The following is an 11,458-nucleotide window of genomic DNA, read 5'->3' on the forward strand; positions in this document are numbered from 1 at the left end:
TGCCACTGAAGCCTTAACCCATCCCCCATGCAGTTCTGCAACTCACAGCGCATATCAAAGATGTATCCATATCCTGTATTATATTTACACAGAATACATCCTCTTCAAAGTTAGGCCCTTCAGCTCCGTCCCCTCCTGCGAGCCCCCCAGCCTCTCTGCTGTCAGGGCACTGTTTTAGCAATGCCCGTGTTAACCTGATGCCATCTCCACGAAGGGACGTGAACTTTTTCAGATGTGTGGGGTGTAAAGGCAGCAGCTACCTCCTGAGTTAACACAAGGGGGCAGAATAGCATTAATTGTTGTCTTTCCTGACGTCAGACTTTTCCCTTGAACTGTGAGCATTTTCTTCGTCTATTAATTGCCTGGAATTTCCTAGTTGTCTGCGCCTCCCACCTCCTCCCAGAAAAGTTCTTAATTCCCCCAGACCTTGATAACCTATGCTATTTTCTTTTTTCTTTCTTTTTTTTTTTTTTAAATAATAATTCTACTTTTTTTTTTTTTTCTCCCGTGCATAATTTATGCAAATTGTATGCTCTCTAAAAGCTGCAGTTACAGCATCTCTACATTAGAACCTGTAGCTAGTCTTGGAAATGTTCCTTGTGCAGCTACAGAACTGTTTTTAAAAACTTAATAAGTCTCCTAAGTAATTTAACTTACACTAAACTTAATTTTCAAACGTATCTACTAATAGATTTGACACTAAAAAATCTACGGTTAAACTATTTCTTATGCTAGTGATGACTTCTCTCTAGTTGTAATGACCAGAAACACAAAAAAAATCTAGCTCTAATCAGCTAACGTCAGTCTTAACACAGAGTGATAAAGTATCACGTTCAGACGTACAGCCTTAACTCTGATCTGTCTTTTTGACAGGGAAATGAAAACTTCATGCCAACATTCACTGCTCTCTAATGTTTACAGAGGATGATACAGAAAGTCAGCAAGTTCTGTGAAAGAGTAGGTAAGAATGGTCACAGTTATAGAAGCAGTAGGAATGAAGTCATTGACCTTCAAAGACATAATCATTCTGTTTTAAATAAAATAAATCAACGAAACAGTTAAGCTCTGGGGAATAGCTAAGACAACAACATAAAACACTGGTCACACATGGCTGATCAGCAATCATTAGCTGTGTTTCACTGAGTTTTGATACCAGAGTGTGTATGAAAACAGTCCAGAATCAGTACCAAAAAAAAGAATTAGAACATCAAGAAAACTTTAGGCATAAAACATACTCGCTAGTGGTTTGGCTCCAGGAAAACCTTCAGGAGAATTCATTAAGAGCTAAGCTGTGACTTGGAAGAGGATTGGAAGCATCTGCAGAAAATAAAATAAAATAATTTTACTGATTGTTTCTTATTGGCAAACAGATAATTTGCATCTGTTCTTGAGCTGGATCATCTCAAATACCTGATGACAGTTCCCCACATACACACATTTCAGCTCAAGAATGTAGAAGATCATTGATTATTCCTGCTGAAAGGGGTCAAAGAATGAGGCAGTTGAGTAGTAAGACATAGGATAAGAAGAAAAATGAATATGGAAGTTGGCATAACAGTCTGTTTTCTAGATTTTGATGTAGGAAATGCACAAAACCTTTATTGCAAGTTTTTTGCTTTATTTTTAAATACGGATTCTTTTGTATTCACTGGGGGGAGATTAAACAAGTTGATGATAAATGATGAATAATTGCACTGTTTATTACAGAAACTGGAATGGTTCAGTTGCCCAGCATGCCTAATCACTATCTTGCAGATCCATTTCCAGTATTCCAAATCTCTGAGCTACTTTTGACAAATGATTTTTGAAATTTCTAAACTGATAGAGAACTGTAAGTGTTGTTGGTGAGAGGTCCAAGATCCAGAAGCTTATCGTTATGTGGACAGGGAAACAAAAGCTTCACCAATGTCAAGGAAAAGTTTTTATGGGAGGCATATGTATAGCCTTAACAGTTATACATACCGCATTTGTCTGTTTAGCTGTTAACTTTCCTTTAAGGCATTAATGATATTCACAGTGCTGTTCGTTCTATATTACTGGCACAAGAACAAATAAACATGTCTCAAATTCCATAAGACAACATAGCCATCCTGCATAATCCATAGAATGAAGTCACCCTTTCTATAATGATATGAAGCAGGGACACTCTCTTGCTCATGTTACAGCACAAATAGAAAGGTGAAGACTTACTTTCAAGTGTTGGAGGAAAGCCCAAACATCCTTCCTTTTTTGACCCATGACAATGCTGATTAAGTGGCCAAGAATGTGGGCTACAAGGCTGTAACCTGATCTTCTGGATAAGCAGCAGATAATATCACTCTCACAGCTCAAAGCTATTTTTTGCACTGGTCAGGCAGGAATGATTTTTTGCTAGCCCACTTGATCTCGTTCTAAAGCTCACATACATAAAAGTTCATGAGTCTTTCAATGACCCTACTGTTGGAATAAGTAATTTTCGCCAAGGGACCGGGGCACATTTTCTTAAGTAAGTACATCAGTCCCAGATCATTTGTGAAAATAAGATGTGCTTTGCTAGAAAGAAGACAATGATTCAAACAATTCTGTTTTCACTAAACCTACTTAGCAGCTGCAGTCAAATTACAAAGCCAATCCTTGGTAAATCCAAGAAGACTGTTCAAGAAATATCATACCATCTCTCTAAGTCAAGGAAGAACATGCCAAATTTCAAAGGTTTTACCATTTGTTACACTTTCTTCTTAAATACAGAACGATTTAGTCATCTTAACCAATGTTCACTTATCCTTAGGTAGCTTTATCTTCTCACCCAGATTTTGACTTCACCTTTTGACTCTTCCCCTTTTCACTGTTGATTTTTGTATCAAAAACTTCAAAAAGAAAGTGTGTGTATCTGTGTGACAGGACCTACTGATTGCATTATACTCATATTTCATAGTGTTAAGGACATCTATATCCATAGATGCTGTGAAGGTTTAATTTATATTAATAAGTTATTTCAGTGATAAATGTAGTGTTCTGAATAAATATTCGAGTGTTCATTCAAAAAGTCATATCTGCCTCTTTATTAGAGGGGTAGAGTGAGGACATAGTAGTGTCCTTAAAAGACCACGTCCACCCTGCACCCTGTCTTTCCCTGCCTCAGAGGAGCATCAGAAAACTCCTTGGAATCTAAGGTCAATCTAAACCAGCTGCAAAAGTTGCTACAAAATGTTTCATCTTCAGCAGAGGCTCATCATATTTCTTGCTTACTGCTGGGGCTTGCTGGCACTGGAATTGATCCCTGGTCATTCATTTGGCACTGTGATATACTAATCACAACCATGGCTGCTTCCTTACTAGATACTGTAATCTGTAATATGACTGCATTTTTTTTTTTATCATTTTTTTATTTTTATTTTTTGGTACTGCTAATGATTCACGCAAGCATTGATAATGATTGGTTTTGTACCAAGGACACCTTGCCTAATTCACTTGATCACTGTGGAGTTCAGTGGCAACATAAATAAATAAATAAATAAATAGATGAATAGATAAATAGATATATAGATTACTAGATAATAGGTAAATAAATAAATAAAATCCTCTTTGCTTCCAGTTGATAAAAAGTAATTTATGATAGCTGAGGAAATTCTACTGGTCACTCATGGCCTTGATGTTAAACCATAGGTGGGAACTGAAACAGAAAACACATCCAGATCTTTGAAAAAAAAATATTTAAAAGACTGGAGGGAAACATTTTTTTAATTATAAAATGTTGAAATAGAACTGAGGAAAAGATCTCAAGTATCCAAGGAAAACGGGGGAGACTTTCAAGATATGAATGTCAGGAGGGGAGCTAAGAGCAACAGACAGCACTGTACAGAGATGGTTACTGCTATTTCAAACCCTAAAACACATCATTGGTTTGTGGAATAATATCAATTTCATAATCTCACATTTTGCTATAATGAGATGGATAAGACAGAGTGTAACCTAGGCAGGTAGAAGCACGTAAGGCTTAAAAAAAATAGTAATAGTACATGCAGTGCTGTCCCTTCTGCTTGAAAGCAAAGGGTTTGAAAGCAAAATACATTTCATGGCTTTTATTCTCTTCCAGCTTCCCACTTGCTGTAAAGAAAAGTACCTTGACTGTTCTTGCACTACGGTTCATAGCTTCTCCCAAAACATGTGTGTCCTTAGCTACGTCTCTGTCAACAGTATCAGGTGGTACGTACAGGAGACAAGAGAGCAACATAGTTCAAATGCCTAATACTGTTAAACAAACACCTGCTTATGCCAACTGAGAGTTTATAACCTTCAGGTTTTTGTATGACTGGATAGGATTGGTCAGGAGCAGAAAGAGACAGAAACACGGCATTGATCAAATGCAAATACTTGCAAATATTCATATATTCAGTCTTCAAAGTCTGTACAAATACAGACTGTAATATCATCTTTGTCACTCGCTGCTTTGATCTTGTCATTCATCTGGGTTAACATCCTCTTCTATTACAAATTTAGGCTTAATTTCATTGTCTTCAAAGTTCTGTACTGATCTACCTCTCCCTACTTATTTGAGCTTCAAGTTGCTGTTCTTTCAGTTCTGTGCTTCTATAATCAACTGCGTCAAGGAATAAGACCAAAAGAATCAAAATTTAGGAGATAAGCACTGTGAAATAAGCTAATTTCTCAGTCTTCCAAGACAGAGCAATTGTTCCAAAATAAATTAACACTTGGTACATAATAGAAAAAGCACACGCTGAGTTACACTGGCAGAGCTATAGCATATTTTTTCTGCTAAAAATATCCTAATCCATCTTTCTGTGTAAATGGACCCATTTCCAGAGTGGATTTCTTTGCAGGCTCCCATCAGATGGTGCATTCCCTTTAGCAGTAATCCCTAGAAGTACTAGACAGAAGTTTGTTTTCCAAATGTCTTCATGTATGAGGCAGAGGGGTGAAGCAGACAACTGGTATAGTAATGTCTGATGCCGTCAGTGCTAACATTGACTGATCACATCTGTAAGAACCCTTCAGATGGTGTGTTCAATTCAGAGAAAATATTCCTGACATCTTAGGTTCATTCCACCAGATATTCACAGGTGCAAAAGCCAACTGAAAAGCCATATTCAAGGCCATATGTAAGATTAGTTTTCTTTCTGCGTGTGGACTTACCTTGAGTTCATTCAGTCCCATACATTTTTTCATCAATAGCTTTGAATTAGCATCAGATAATAGTATCTGTGCCTTAGCATAAGATCGAGTTTTTCCAAAAGCTCATTCACAGCTGATTAGGAGTTTGTGAAACAGAAGCGAAGTACACAGCCTCTTTGTTTCTCTTCTTGGGTCTTAAAAACAGTCATTGATAGATGGGATTAGAGTTCCTTCTGCCTCTTCATTACTAATTCTAATTTAGCAATGTAGCATTCATGTTGTCAACAGCACCTCAAGACAACTCTCTACTATTAGTTTGATGTGATCGTCATATGAGATGCATGAGATGTTATTAAACTGGATCCTATTGGAACTTCAAGATAAGATTATTTTTTTTTCCTACAGCTGTAGTTGAATAGAAGGAAGTGCACTTTTCATCTTGTACTTGTCTTTCAACAACAACAACAACAACAACAACAAAAAGATATATATTTTTTTCCACTGTGAAGTCTACTTTAACAACAATTTATGCTGTTGCAGAACGCTGTGATACCATCTCATCTGAGGCAGTTCTGAGCAGGCAGACGCAGTAGCCAGTGATGCAGAATGCATCAAAGAGGCTGCATATGAGCAGGGGTGTAAGTACAATCTCTCACACCACCGCCCGTGCTGACATCAGGTTTTTATCTTAATACGTTATAAAGCTGCGGATACAAAATTTATGGCATAATGATGACAACTCTAAATTGCTCAGTTAGTGGCAATCATTTGTAGAATGTATTTTATATTTGGAAGTGTTTGGAGATCTTTTGGAAATAAATAGTAATACTGGCTCAGGGGAGCCACAATCAAGTTGAAGGGGTCACATGTAAAATCTACTTATTCGATACTTTTTCTGATTCTTTGTTCTATCTTTTTTTTTATTATTTTTCTGCTTTTTCAAAGTGGGGAGGAATGTATTTTGATAAATTTATGATTGAATTCTTGTTGGTGTTCGTTTGTGCAGAATGATGAAGAGGCGTGAAAGTTAAATGTGCTTCATACCATCATTTTTTCCTCTTGATTGCTTTCATACCAACAGCAGATGTCCAGCGAAGGGACACAAATATTTCCCTTTAGCAAGTCATTCCACTGAAAATAATGGGAGCTTATTTAAATAGTGTGGCCCTGAGGAGACAAAAGGGTGAGCAAGCACAGGAGTGAATAAGAGCAGAAATGTACTCAATCAAAGAACGACTGTATTTGCATGCAGTTTAATTTTTTAGCAAGGTACAGATAAAAAAAAAATAGTAGGAATCCAACTAGCCATTGATTTATCAAAGGCATCGGGAAAGATAACTTGAAATTTGTTGTGACCATGAATGCTATTGATTCTCCTGTTCTGTGCACATTAGTGCTAAAAAAAAAATCAATTATTTAATAATTGATTTTATACTAACTGTTAAATTATTTTATTAAGTCTAAATTAAGAATTATGATGAATACAAATGTATGTGATAAAATTTAATGCTGAGATAGATTTCTCTCGCAAGTTTAAATAACCATTCTGATGAGACAAGAATGATTACCAAAATAAAAAGCATGATAAATAAAAGGCAGGAAGGCTTTGCAGATGTGGTGAATCATTATATATTACTTTGCTTTTCAGAACGAGTGCTGATCCTGCTGTTGCTTATTGTGCAGAATTTTGATTAAAGTTAACGGGAATTCTAGGCACAGGAAGGCTGCAGTGTATTAGACATGTGTGGGTTGTTTTTTTCCCCTTACACCAGTACTAATGAAAATTACAGATGTGTTTTGGAGCAAAACCAATAATAATAATAATAATAATAATAATAATAATAATAATAATAATAATAATAATAAAAAGTCTTGAGTAGCCAAATTGAAAGGGCTACATAGCAGTATTAGTTACGGTTCTCAGAAAGATGAATCTCTGGCAAACGAGACAGTGCTGTTTTCTCCCTTCTCTTATGCATGGATCAGGTGCAAGGGTTGCTGAAAAGAATTTTCTCATTGTGAGGAACTGACCATTCGTTGTCTGAAGCTATAAACTAAGGGTATATTGTTCCAGAAAGAGATAGATGCTAAACAAAGGGGGCAATAAGTTTTCATCACAAACCCTTATTTTATTACAGTACAAAAAAAATATATTAAAATAATACTACTAAAACTCAAACGCCAGTAAGCTATAAAACACCTAGACTAAAGCACTTATATAACTGCAGAGATTTGCCTCTGCCAAATTCAAAGGTTCAGGTGCAAACAATGAATTGACAGAGCTCTTCAAATATATGACTGAAGGAACAGTACTGAAGTAACCTTTGTGGCCACAAGCATTGCAGATATGAGTTAAGAGTTTCTTAGATTAGAATTGCTCCCTTCTGAGCACCGATGCTTTGTTATAACCTATATTCATATTTGGAAGTAACTGCTTCTGTCTACCTCTTGTCTATAAAATCTGAAATGCTTGGAAGGAAAAAAAAAAAAAAGAAACAAAAGGATACACAATTTTTGTAATAGAGTAGCTGTGGAAAAACTCGAAGGGAGAAATAAGAATATTTTTGCTTTTTAATGATCATGCTAGAAGAAGAACAAGCCTGTGCATGATTTGTCTGCCTTAACTCTTTCCCCAGTAACACTGTTCCTGTATGATCAAATCCTGTTCCCAGTGAAATCAATAGTAACAACAGTTCAGCTCCCTCAGCACTTGCGCTGCATTTCAGGATATTAAGCACCATCCTAACCTTGTGGCAGCTCCTCGTTGTCCGTACTGATTTCACTAAGCAGCTATGCAGACATGAGGCAAGAAGTAGAAGGCCAGGCTGAGGTGTGCTTGGTCTCTTCATGAAGAGGAAAGCACACAGGGCTCCTGAACGCCATGAGTTCACCATCGTGACTTATGGGAGCTACCACATTTTGGTGACTCAGAAGCTAATTGAAGCAGATGACCAGCACAGTCTGGATGAATGATGTCAAGACGAAAATAAGGAGCAATAGGCTGCCCAGTTGTGTACATGGAAAGACATGGTTCTGTCCTAATCCATTCCCCAAACCATAGGCATCCACGGACCAGTGTGTGACGGTGGCAATATTAATTTAAAGCATCTTTGTGTTGTAGTTCACTGTCAGAAGGCCATGATTTTTGGAGATGCCTTCCTTACATCACCTTTTTTCTTTTTGATTCCTTCTACATTAGGTTGTCCTCCCTATACCACAAAAGCAGTAGACCAAGCCTCTGTTGCCACAGTTCTAGGAAATATGTTAGTTAACACTGTAGGTCCCTGATTAGTCTCCTGAAAAGTTGTTCTCCTATTTCCCATTTTGATAAACATTTACTAGTCCTGGATTCTTATTCCAGACCTGAACAGAGGGGAGGAACCATCCCTACTGACTAGTACCTGTTTTCTCTCATCCACAGAAAAAAAAACACTTTCTAGCATGTCACCTTGGAGAAAGTCACAGCATGTGGCTTTTCATGTGTGCCTTTTATTTACAGGAAGACTTCTTTTAGAATAGCTGCTTCTCCTTTGATCCCTCTTGAACGTATAGTAAGGTAAATGTCCTGAGGACAGTGTCTGATAGCATGAATGACACCAGTCCTCTCCCTACAACTCCACCTCACACAAATTCTTCCCAGTGGTGCTCACTCTGAACTTGCTACAGATGTGACAAATGTCTGTAACAGGAAAATGGGCAACTTCTCCACAGTTTCACTGAATGCAAGCTCAGACAATGCTGTCCACAGACTTGGTCCCACTGGCTATCTTGGGTTTTGGTTACATCGTCTTGTGTTTTTTATTTTAATGCTTCTGTCATGTCCTGTGCTAGGAACAAAGAGGTCAGCTAGTCCTTGTTTCTCTGGAACAGCGGCTTCTGTGGAGAGAGCAGAAGTCCACAACACACAGGAACAAGATTCAAACAAGTGACACTTGAACCTTTCTCATGACCCACTGCATTGAAAGATATTTTGAAGTTGCAGAGAAAGCCACAAAATCTCTACTGTCTTAACATAAAATGTTCTCTTAATGAGGAATAGAGCCTTGCTAAGTGGACTCAGACAGGAGTACGAGGGTTCCCTGTGCTGTGGATACTTGGGACTCAGGCTGAAAACTGTAAATAAGCGATCTTCTGATTGTACATTTAATGAAGTCTTGTCTAGTAATGCTCTGAATGGAACATTGAAGGATGTAAAAGCAACATACAAGGTTGCATACATTGTCCATAATAATAGTAACAGAAAGGAGTGTCTGTGTAGCGTGCAAGAATAGGTCATGGACAGAAAGACTTCCACAGTCAAGGCCTCTGCTTCAGTTTTTCCCCTAAAATCAGACTGGAACAGACCAGAGAGAACATGGAACCTCTGTCTTTGGATATTTTCAAAGCTCAGCTGGACGAGGCCCTGAGTAATTCAATCTGACTTTGATGTTGCACTACTTTTCAGCAAGAGGTTGGACTAGATAACCTTCAGAGGTCTCTTCCAACCTAAACCTGTCAATGATTTGATGAGGAGCTGCAGTGACAGATGGTTTCCTTGCTCATAAACTTCACCAAGCCAAGGGGAATTGTGCAGATCACAAGGAAAAGTACAATCTGAGGACCGGGATATCAAGTGGGTGCTGGGTAATTACGTTCACAATATCCTGAGTGAACATCTGTGTAATTAATATGCAACTACTGAAAGTCTCATTGAGAGCCTCTGGTCTGTCCGGACAGTCTTTGGTGTGCAGTAGATCACTGCTGATATGGAGCAGGAAAACATCATTAGCATGGAGCAAGTATTGACACTCTGTCTCAGCCAGCCTGCCCGGAACATCTGGAAACTCAGACTTTCTATCAACAAGAAGCTGATCTTGTGCAGAGTGACAATGAAAACTGCAGAAAGAAAGCAAACACTGGGCATGAATCTAGAAATGCCTGGGCTATGGCAGATGCTGCAACATGCCTGGAAGGTCTCCTTGAGGTTACCCAGCGTGGTGGGAGGGAGATTGAGAAAAGGTAGTCAACAGTGCTCCTGTCTGACAGAAAGGCTTTGTATCCAGAAAGGAGAACACGAGGCGTTTTTATTCAGGCTTACCATTGTATTTTTGAAAATGGACTTGAAAATGTTAGGAAATGACACCAGGGCTTGCACTAGTCTCTCCCTTGGTAGAATGAGAATTGAGAAGAAGGGCTAGGCAGGAGGGCAGCAGTGGAGACTGCCTTGCACTACTGGCCTGCTGAAAAGGCTGGCTGGGAGCATCCTGGGCCTACATGCAAGAGGTCACAACTGCCTGCTGACCCCAGGCTCCATTATTCTATGTTACTTTGAGCAGAAAGCATATCTGTAAAAAATGATTTCCAGCAACAGTCTAGGCCAAAGTGAAGGTGTGTGAATGCTATCTAGCTTGATGGTGCAAGTCAGAACTAACTGTTGGATTCACTTGTCAGCAGCCCCCCTGCCATCTTATCTCTGCCTCCCCTTGTTTTGCTCCCACCTCAGAGGTGTGCAGCTGAACCTCTGATGATACCACACTCTTGTCTATTTTGTCTGTTTTGGATTTAGGAGTCCAGGAAAGAAATTCATGGGGTCTGGTTTTCCATCTCTCAGCAACATCCATGAGGCTTTGAAGAAGAGGTTCACCAAAACACTTCTCACTTGTATCTGAGGGAATAGAAGGTAGAGCTGAAGGCTTGTCCCTAGCTAGGCTGTCAAAGAGAAGGTCCTCTGCCTGGCAGGACTGAGGCTGCTGGTGGCTCTGGGTAATGATACAAGGACAGTTTGTGTGAGCCTTGTGCTAAGGGGGAGCTCTGGTGAGCCTTGGGTCAATGCCGAGTGGAATAGCTTTCCTGCAGCTACAGCAGAGTGGATTTGTGGAACCATGGATTATGCTTTCTGTTAGTGGGGATGATCTCGATGCTTTTTGCATTGCTCTCTCACTAACTGTGAGAATAATAGTCTGAAAATGGTTGTGAAGCTATTCAGCACGAGTGACCTACGCAGCGCGTTTGGCCTTAAGGCTATCACTTGAGGGTGCTCTTGCAAGATAGCACAGTGTTAGCTGTTGAAGATACAAAAAGGAAATAGCTGCATTTGTTCTTTTTCTAGGTCCAGTTTTGAACTTTGTGTGTTTGGTTCTGTTAACAGTCACTAAGTGCACTGATAAAAGAATATTTTTGATTTAATATGTCTAAAATGAAATCTAAAAGGAGTTGAGAAGGACTGAAATTGTAAAACGAGTGGCTTCTTAAATCAAACTTCCATAGATTTAAGTCAATATTTTGGTTCATCAATATTAAGAATATTGGTTGCACAAGAAGATAATGTAAAAAATGTTACAGTTTTGTAATGATCATTATGCTTCAT

Source organism: Netta rufina (genome assembly GCF_964035555.1).
Source record: "Netta rufina genome assembly, chromosome: 2".
Lineage (NCBI taxonomy): Eukaryota > Metazoa > Chordata > Aves > Anseriformes > Anatidae > Netta > Netta rufina.